Source organism: Alligator sinensis, unplaced genomic scaffold, assembly GCF_000455745.1.
Source record: "Alligator sinensis unplaced genomic scaffold, ASM45574v1 scaffold368_1, whole genome shotgun sequence".
NCBI classification, from domain to species: domain Eukaryota; kingdom Metazoa; phylum Chordata; order Crocodylia; family Alligatoridae; genus Alligator; species Alligator sinensis.
In genome coordinates this window covers 1,057,067-1,066,878 of record NW_005842025.1, presented here as the reverse complement: position 1 = coordinate 1,066,878, position 9,812 = coordinate 1,057,067, and the positions used below count along the sequence as shown (strand labels likewise).

The 9,812-nt window shown below is 47.1% G+C and overlaps 1 long non-coding RNA gene across 1 annotated transcript in view; it reads right to left on the bottom strand.

The window, feature by feature from the left end:
• LOC112550071 overlaps window positions 1–9,812 on the bottom strand; it is a 66,673-nt gene that overhangs the window by 21,391 nt on the left and 35,470 nt on the right. The window contains exon 3 of the long non-coding RNA XR_003093734.1: window positions 7,091–7,144. This is a non-coding gene — a long non-coding RNA (uncharacterized LOC112550071). The remainder of the gene's footprint in view (window positions 1–7,090; window positions 7,145–9,812) is intronic.

The following is a 9,812-nucleotide window of genomic DNA, read 5'->3' as shown; positions in this document are numbered from 1 at the left end:
ACCCTGTGCTGAGTCCAGGACATATGAGGGTTTCAGCCTATAAATGTTGATTGACCTAGCCTGGCTTAGACATGCTCTGTTCCTGTGCTAAGTCTGGGGCACATGAGGGTGTCAGCCTGGAAATGCTGAGTAACCCTGACCATTCAGATGTGCCCGGTTAATGTGTGTGTGTGTGTGTGTGTGTGTGTGTTCAATCGATTCAGTGGCTGGAAGAACCCAGTCCCATTGAAACTAATCACTAATGCAGAAGGGAGAGATAGACCTCCGTACAGAAACACAAGTGACACAAGCAGCACATTGACAGAATTACAGAGACCCCAGAAATGTAACTCTAATAAATGAGCACACCCCCAAGGGACAGGCAAATCTGGTAACAAAATTAACCCAATACCCTAGCTAAATTTCAATACAAATTATTACATTTTTACTTCCCTAAATTCTCCAGATAACTTCACTTCTGTTCCCAACCAAATTGCTGTCTAATATGGGTCATCACTGTTAAACAGCAGTTGTGGTCCTGGTCAGTTGTGGTGGGTAAATGCACTGTGGAGTTTGTAAAGCACTTTGATTAGTCTAAAGGGTCTATAAAAAGGGAGAGTATTTTCTATATATGCTGTCAAACTATTTGTATGATTAAATTATTCAGTTACCTTAACTCTTTTTTTCCTGTCCATGGATCAATCCTGATTGCTGCAAATGAATTAATTAATCAGGAATACTTGCTGAAGTCCTGGGACAAATGTGTTCTGACTCCCTGGGTCTGAAGCTGTTCCTGTTTGTCTTTCACTACTCCTGGCATGTGCCTGGTCACCAAAGGCCATGTCAACACAGTAAATTTACCATGCTGGCAACTGTATGGTCAGGCATTCTTGGGCTGCCCTGGGTGGGCAGGTTCCATGTGGTACTTTGGATGGGCTCCTTAGCACCTGAAGTACCATTCAGACAATCTATGCTGCTTCCAATTTAGGGGGCAGCCTCCATGAAGCAGCAGTGGGCTTCAGGATATTTCTCCTGGGCATGGGAGGTTTACCCTGTAAATGTCACCCATGGTACCTGGAACACTTTCTGTTCCCTCTCTGGGTGACTGAAATGTTTTGACTAAGAGAATAAGGAAGAGGCATAATGACAGGAACAGCAGACCTGTGCAGGACAGGGCACTCTCATGCCAAAACAGACCCAGAAATCAGAATTTGGAAATGTTTGACAAAGTCAGGTGTTCAAAAAAAAATCCATTTGTGGAGAACCGAACAGAATTTTTCCAAAAAGATTCTGAGGAGTAGGGAGGTTGAGAAGCTGGCTAGCCTGGACAGCAGCTGGTAGGAGCCCAGGCAAACTGGCTCTGGCAATTTCAGTGGAATTGACATATTCCCACAGAACATTTCAGGTCTATCAAATCAGCATTTTGCACTGATTCACTGGAAAATGTTTGCCCCACTCTAGTAAGAAGCCTTGTCCACATGCAGGAATGGGGAATTGTATGAGGAAGACTCAATCCCCAAATGGTCATGCAAGGAAAGCCCTGCTGGCATGGCTATTCATGAATAGTGAATATAAAGGATCAGGCTGAATAGGTGGTTAGAACTGAAATGACTGCTTGTGACCACTGGATTTTAGAGCATTCTGCCAACTCTAACTGTTTAGGACTGGATTTTGTATCTGTGCAGGGGATCCAGGGAGGTTGATATGTTCCTTTACTCCCCTGTATTCCCCACATACATCACAAAAGAGGAAACAGTTTCTGCAGTGCCATGACCCTCCCTTCCATTTAGGTGGGTGGTAAGGGGTTGGCCCTGTCTGAGCCCAGTGTCTCTCACAGCACTGGCACTGCAACTGGGCCATATATAGGCCTGGCACATCTAGGAAGCATACTGTGACCGCATCCTGCTCTGTTCCTTGTACAGTGCAATTGTGTGCTGCCTCTTGTTCAAGGCTTGTGGCCAAGACACAGTGTATTGTTACCATACCATACATTCTATTCTAGTCCATTCTGTTCTATTCTATTCTATATTGAGACAGCATCTAGAAGTTCCATTCGTGGACTAGGATTATACAGTGCCAGGCACAGGACAAGAAACTGCTCCCTTCTCCATATAACATTTTCCAATGTTCTTTGCGACAGTATATTTATTTATGTTTATCTGCCAGAATCAGGCTTGAAGTTTTCCTAATTGCTTGAAAAAAACTAGCAGCATCTAATGCTCCAGTATCAAAGATCCTTCTTTCCCAGCCCTACAGATCCTGCTGAGGTGGATGCCTGTGCCCCTGTTTACATGAGAATTGATGCATGTGACCATTATTTATTGTATGGTTCTCCGCTTTCAGCTGTCTCTGCCATGTACTGGAGGCCTGCCTAGTAGTGCCTGGACACTGCCATTGACTGTTTGCACAATGGGAAGGATTCAATTCTCTCACCAAAAATTATTCATTATCTGCAGGAACCTCAAAAGCAGTCTGCCTTGAATAGGATTTCCCAGACAATTCCTGTGCCCCTTGAGACTGTCTGCTCCCCTTTCAGGGGCTAGATTGAATCTTCTCATCCTCCCCAATCCCATGCCAACCCCTGCGGCCCTAGATGTTAGGCAGAAACTAGTGACACAGTTCTGTTCCCACCTGCTGTCCAGTCAGATGGAAAATGATCCTAGAGACAAAAGCCAAAGCTACCCCTCCCCACCCTTCTGCTTTGCCCTGACACGTGTCTCTTTAACCTTTTTCCTGTGGCCAGCTGCTATGAGGAGACCCTCCTTTGTAATGACTAATAGGCCCTAGATCACATGATTAAACAGACAAGTCTCCCCATCTGGTCAACAATCCCTTGTCTGTTAGAGACCCTGTGCCCCCAGTGATAATGATATTAACCTTTCGGCTCACTTCAATATGCCCCATCAACTGTCAGCAAGCCTCCTAAGAGAGAGAGAGGGCTGGAGAGAGACATTTATCCCATCAGCCTCCACTTTGCTACTGACTTGATTAAAGTTAATGGTAGCCCTTCCTGCCAAGGCAGAGATTTATAATTACCACTCATCTTGGTTTTATGAGGCCATCCATACATACCCTTCCCTCTGCTGCTAGCCCAGCCATCTGAGCTGCTGTCCTCAGAGGAATGTGTGCTGCCTTTAACACTCCTTAGGTTAAGACATGATTGATTTAATTTACATCACTGCAGAGCCAGCCACAGCATCTTTGGCTGAGACTGAAAGAAAGGCCTTCCTTCCCCTTTAAATGTAAATTAACCCCTGTCTACAGTGACAAGGGATGGATGTGACAGCTACTAGGCCTTTGGAATGTGGTGGAGACTAATAATAAGCCTAATCAGGTAGTGCCACACTCTTCTCTTTTGTATGGCATCACATATCAACTTCCAAGTCTGTGAGCCATTGTCTGGTATTATTGCTTAATGTGTAGATTCTATCTCTCCGGCCCAGTAAAGACTGCAGAATCAAAGTTGGAAAAATTGAAAGTCCAGTTGCCTTAGTAGTGACTCTTAGTTTCACTTTACAGCTACTTATGGGAGACATCACGAGAAGGTAGTCACTATTGTCCCCGATGCCACATGAATTAGCTTTCACACTAACTGGGAAGGAGAAGTAAGGGTTATTACTCCCTTTTTACAGGCAGGGAAACTCTGACAAGCCAGTGGCCTGGCTTCCTGAACTGTTTGATCCCACTGACTCCTATGGAAGTCCTGTCTTCTTATACCACTGAAATCCAGCCCAGAAGTGACTTGGCTAAAGATAGAGCAGAGGTTGTCAGAAAAGCTGGGACCACAATGTTGGAGCCCCTAACTCTCCCTCTTGCTCTCCCTGGGAGGAGATAATAAGCTTGTCCTTTCTTCTTTCTGAATTGTGCTGCCTCTCCCCCTGCTAACTTTGCCTGCATGACTGGAGGCTGCCCAGCAGCACATAGCCAGGCTTCTTGTAACACCAGAAGTCACTGCAGGCCAAGCAGTGCTGATTGTCCCCAGAGTAAGTGGGTCTGAAATTTTTCTCTATCATTGAGACCCCAATATCCCAGGGTTACATAAGGTTTATAGGTCAACCCTGAGCCACTCTGTGGGATTGCTGCTATCTGTGTAGCTCCACTGAAGTTAATGGAGCTATGCCAACTTCCAGTGGTTGAGGTGCTGGACATGGTGTCCAGCACCATGTGGGACTAGGGACTGTTGTCCCCTGGGGACAACATGCATGTGGGGCTAGGGATTGTTTCTAGGTGAGGCTAGGGACTGTTGTCCACTAGGTAGCCTCTGACAGGAGGGGAACAGTGTTTTAGTGAACTAAGCATAGCATGATTTTCTGACCGTAAGTTTTGCATCAGCTCCTTCTGAACTGCCAGTCAGAAGGACTGACTGTGTGAGTGCGTGTGAGAGATGGACACCTTGCTCTGCAACCACACAACAACCTTATGGTCCCAGTCCTTAACACATTTGAGGAAAAAAAGTAATGGGAGAGAGAGAGAGAAGGGGAGGGATTCCAGCCCAGAAGAGCCAATAGCCCAATGTTTTGGTTGCTCATCTGGACTACAAAAGACTTATGTGCTTGTTTGTTGGTGACTGAGAAGCCCTCTCTTTCCCACTCTCTCTCTCATTTTTTGCAGGAAATTTCCAAAGCCTCCTTCTAGTTTCAGGCTGGAACAAAAGATAACTCGAATCCCCAAAAACATTTTGAGAAATGAACCACTTCTGCTTTCTACTTTAGCTTCCCTCCAACTGCACAACAGTGGCTATACAGAAGTGATAAAGCACTAGCTGGTCAGGTGAGCCCAAGAAGCCTGCCCTGGTGAAAGTCACTTCAAAGAATTCTAACAGGAGGAGTCAAGGAGGAGCAGTAGACACTCCCAGGCTATGTCTGTATGGCCTCTGGAGTGAGCTGGCAAGAGATTAGCTCATTTTACTCTCTTTTCTGCATGCACCTAAGCCCATAAATTAGGTGGAGCTGATAGCTCAGGAGCAGACCCAAGCAGCTCAGAGTGGTCCTCTGTACATTTCCTAGCATCACACTCAGGCTGTCTGAACACAGAAAGCCTGATGGCTCCTGCTCAGGGAAGAATCTGAGGTGTGCTTCTGAGCTATCCCTGCTGCTGAAATTGCAGATTTGGGTGCATGTGGAGTGGATGCAAGTAGGCAGGGCTTAGCCCTCAGTTGTGCTCCTGGGAGCAATAGCTCCAGAGGCCAGGTAGACATCACCCTACAGATGTGTCACCTGGGCTGGGCTTATTCAGATAGGTGACTGCTGAAAGCCAGAGAATGTTGTGTGCTTTAATGAATGCTATGCAGGGAGGATGCAGATGGCTGTTTCATCTAAGATACACAATGGGCAGAGATGCAAGCTTATGAGAAATTCTTGGGATTTTTAAAGCTGTTTTACTGGATGAGTCTTGCTTTGAAATTTTGCATCTATTCAGCCTCATGCAAAACTCAGGAATCTAGTGTCAAACAAGAGACCACATCTGTACAGACACCAGGCCAGGGAAACCAATCCCATAGGTTTAGGATCTCTTTTATCCTGACTCTGTTCTCATGCTCTAACCCCTGCTCCTTGTACACCAAAGTCTGGTGTTAATGCATAAAGACATTAACCATAAAGACATAAAGATGCTAACCTCATCACCAGAAGCAAACTTCCTCAGACCCAGAACACACCAAATGGATCCAGACCATGCCATGACAAGACATGCAAAACCAGCCAACACATCTCCACCACCCCCACAATTACTACACCCCACAACAGAGCCATCAGCATTCCCAGATCTTACAGCTGCATGTCCAGAAATGTTATATATCTCATCCAATGCACCAAATGCCCTGATGGAAAATATGTAGGAGAGACCAAACAACAACTGCGCACCAGAATGAACGCACACAGGAAATCTATCAAAGACAGGCATACCCAATTACCTGTGGGGGCACATTTCTCACAAGAAAATCACTCTCCAATCTCTCAGTCCTGATCCTCAAAGGAAACTCACAAAACACTTCCCAGAGACGAGCCTATGAACTCCACTTCATCAACCTCCTGGATACTAAAAATCATGAACTAAATATAGACATTGGATTTATGACACATTATAACCTGCCTGACATCTGACTCCCCAGGTACTTCTTCATTATTCATTCCCCTTCTCTCCCCCCCCGACCCAGCCTGTCTCTCACCCATTGACACCTCTATCTACATCTTCACTGACTGCCTATCTTGTATGCATACCAGCCCAGCCTCTGGCTTCTTTACTTTTCATTCCATCCAAGAAGAGCACACACCAACTGCTGAAACTTCCTCAGCCTGACAAAGGATTTTTTAACCCGAAAGCTTGCTTAAAATTTTTTTCCCGACTATTTAAGTTCATAGATTCATAGGTGTTAGGGTCAGAAGGGACCTCAATAGATCATCGAGTCCGACCCCCATTTTGCATCTATTCAGCCTCAGTTGGTCTAATAAAAGATATCAGATTCACGGAAAGAACCTTGTCTGCCTAAAAACATTAATTCACTTTGTGCCTGAATCTCTCCTGCCAAGTCCTGAGAAGGAGGGATCACTGAGAAGGAGGAATTTCATGGAAATGTGGAATCAAGTGATGTTAGCAGGCATATACGACTGGTGCCTCCCCAGACTGTGGGGGGACACTTTGTGGGTGGCAGTGCCAGTGGCGGGGTGGAAAGCGGCGACTGCTTGGAGAAGCCAGCAGCAGCAGCGGCGGGGGGGCAGAGAGGGAGGGTGGCAAGTGGCGACCACCTGCAGAAGCCAGCAGTGGCAGTGATGATGGCCAATCCCGGGGGGGCATGTGCCCCCCTCCCCCCATATCCCCCCTACAAGTCGCCTATGTTAGCAGGCTTTACTACAATGTCCAGGGCTTCTTGCTTCAGTGAATCACAACAAAGTAAATCACTCCCACTGGACAGGGGCTGTCAGCCTTCCAGCTGAGAGCACAGCAATGTGGGCAACAGGAATGTTGCAGCTGAACCCTTACAATGCCCCAGAAAGCAAGAGGAAGGAAGGCTCAGGGAGTAGCAACAGCACAGTCTCCCTCCCTGTGAGGCTGATGTGTATGGAGCATAATGATGGATGGAGACAGCAGTGCTAGCAGCACCAAAGGGACTTACCCTCATTAGTGAAGCCCACAGGGAATGCCTCCAACTCTATGAGTGTGGCAGCACCTGGAAAGGAAGGAGAGAAAAGAGTCAGCTGGAGTTCACATAGAAAGTTCAGTTCCAAAACACAGGCCTTCCAAGCTCATGGTCTCCCAAGGCCAGGCAACAGGTGACCCCAGGCTTTGTTCTGCTGGCACCAGTACCACACATCCCAAAGAGGACCTTATCTGTTTATGCTTTGTCACATGCTCACAAATGCTTGTGGGCTTGGCAGGATGCTGAGAAACAGAATTTTCTCCAAATTGATTCTATCACTAGGATAATAAAGCACTGGAGAGTTTTCAAAGCAAGTTGTGTTCATAGCCCCAGAACAAACCAGCCAGCATCCACCAGCAGCAGCTTCTCCATGATTCAGCAAGTCATACAGCCTGTGTGGAAGTGAGGATAAAAGCAGGCCTGATAATAATCCAGAGCTTTAGTTTCAATAATGTATCACAGCCTTAGCCTCTCAGTTCCCACTTCCTCAGAGGATCTGTTTTCAATTACTTTTAACCAGGGTCAGGGGTCCCTGTGTCTTTTGAAGCAAGGCTAGTTGGAAAGGAACTGTTTTAATTGGGCTGGCTATAAAACAATAGCTCCATTTTACAAAATAATGTGCGGGATTCAAATTTTCTTTTGTTCCAGCCTGAAACTAGAAGGAGGTTTTTTGGAAATTTCCTGTGATCAAAATAAGAGAGAGGGGGGTGGGCTTCTCAGGGCACAGACAGAAGTTACATTTGTCACATGATCAGCCCTCTGAAAGTGCTCTACAGCCATGCTGTGACACACATGGACAGCTGCGGAGCACTTTTAAGTGGCTGATCACACAACAAATTGACCCTCATCAAATGAGGGATCAGATGAAGGCGCTCCATTTTTGAGCACCTTAGGGAACTTGTTTTCCCTAGGATTACTTTGTGGCATCAGCCCAGCCCAGCCCCCAGGGCTGTCTGCAGGAAGGGAGTAAGGAGGGGGAGTGAGCTGCCAGCTGGGGTTGGTCCAGGCTGAGCTGGAGAGGGGATGGGTAGATTGGACTCCACCCAACCTCACGCCCCCCCTATCCAGCTCAGGCCCAGCAAACCCCAGCCGGCAGCTCACTCCCCTTTCCCCCTCCCTTCCTGCAGACAGCCCTGGAGCTCAGAGTGGGAGGGGGTGGGGCTGGAGGAGAGAGACAGTTCCTCAGCTGCAGACAGGGTCCTTGGGCTCCTGCAAGCAGACTCAATACCTGCCCACCCCCACCTCACCTTGGCCCAACTTTATGTAAAATGCCATGAGTTAGAGCAGGGGCCTGCACATCTGCTAGCACCCTGTGAGTCACCCACAAGCAAGCACATTGTTTTCCTCCAGTCCAGACAACCAATTGCAGCATTGAGCTACTGACTCTTCTGGGCTGGAATATCTCCCCCTTTCTGTCTCTCTTCCATCATTTAAAAAAAATGTTAAGGCCTGTGACCATAAAGTAGTTGTGTGGTTGCAAGCAAGGGTTCCATCTCTCTCACACACTCACACAGTGCCATGGTAGCATTTAGATGAAGTTCACAGTTTCCAGGTAATTCACCAATTTCTTCCAAATGCAGTGTAGTCTCAAGCACAGTGGAAGGTCTGAAAGGGGCATGGCAGGCACCAGAAGCCAGGTTGGTCAGACTGGCAGTTGGAACAGGATCTATCCATGTCCAGCTAAGAATCCCCTTTTCTGTCCAGCAAAAGGTCCAAGCTGTGTCCTTCTTCTACCATGAGAGACTACACTGAACCCACAACCTCCTAAAGACTCTTCTGAGCAGCAGCTCTGAGAGATATACCTGATTAAGGAATGAACTTTAGCTCATCAAGCTCATCAGCCAGGAACCCTGACTATTTTCTGGGGAACATGTCTGCTAATTTCCCACTTCTCTAATCACAGTCAATGGGAAATGGATGTAGGTGCTTAGCACTGTTGGAAATCAAGCCCCAGCTCTCTCTATCTAGGCACCCAGTGCTTTAGAAGTGTCTATCTGTGCTAAGTCTTGGTTACAGGGAGCCGAGAAAGCACAGAGACTTCATAGATTTAATAGATTTCATAGGCATTAGGGCTGGAAGGGACCTCGGAAGATCATTGAGTCCACCCCCCCGCCTGAAGGGCAGGAAGTCAGCTGGGGTCATAGGATCCCAGCAAGATAAGCATCCAATTTTCTCTTGAAGGTGTTCAATGTAGGTGCTTGAACCACCTCCAATGGCAGGCTATTCTAGACCTTGGGGGCTTGGACAGTAAAGAAATTCTTCCTTATGTTCAGCCTGAAATGGTATTGCAGTAGTTTATAACCGTTTGACCTCATCATCCCTTGGGGCGATCTGGTGAACAAATGTTCCCCAAGATACTGGTGGTCACCCCTGATAAATTTATAGGTGTCCATCAGATCACCCCTGAGCCTGCACTTTTCCAGGCTAAAGAGCCCCATAGCTCTCAGCCTGTCATCATAAGGTCTGTTTTCCTGACCTCTGATCATGAGCATGGCTCTTCTCTGGACTCTCTCAAGCTTCTCCAGATCCTTTTTGAATTGTGGGGCCCAAAACTGGACGCACTACTCCAGCTGCAGCCTCACCAATGACGTCCCAGGATTTACTTGAGAAGCATCTATGGATGCAAGCCAGCATTTTGGTCGCTTTCCTAGCCAGAGCATGGCATTGAAGACTCATGTTCATCTTGTGGTCAATGATG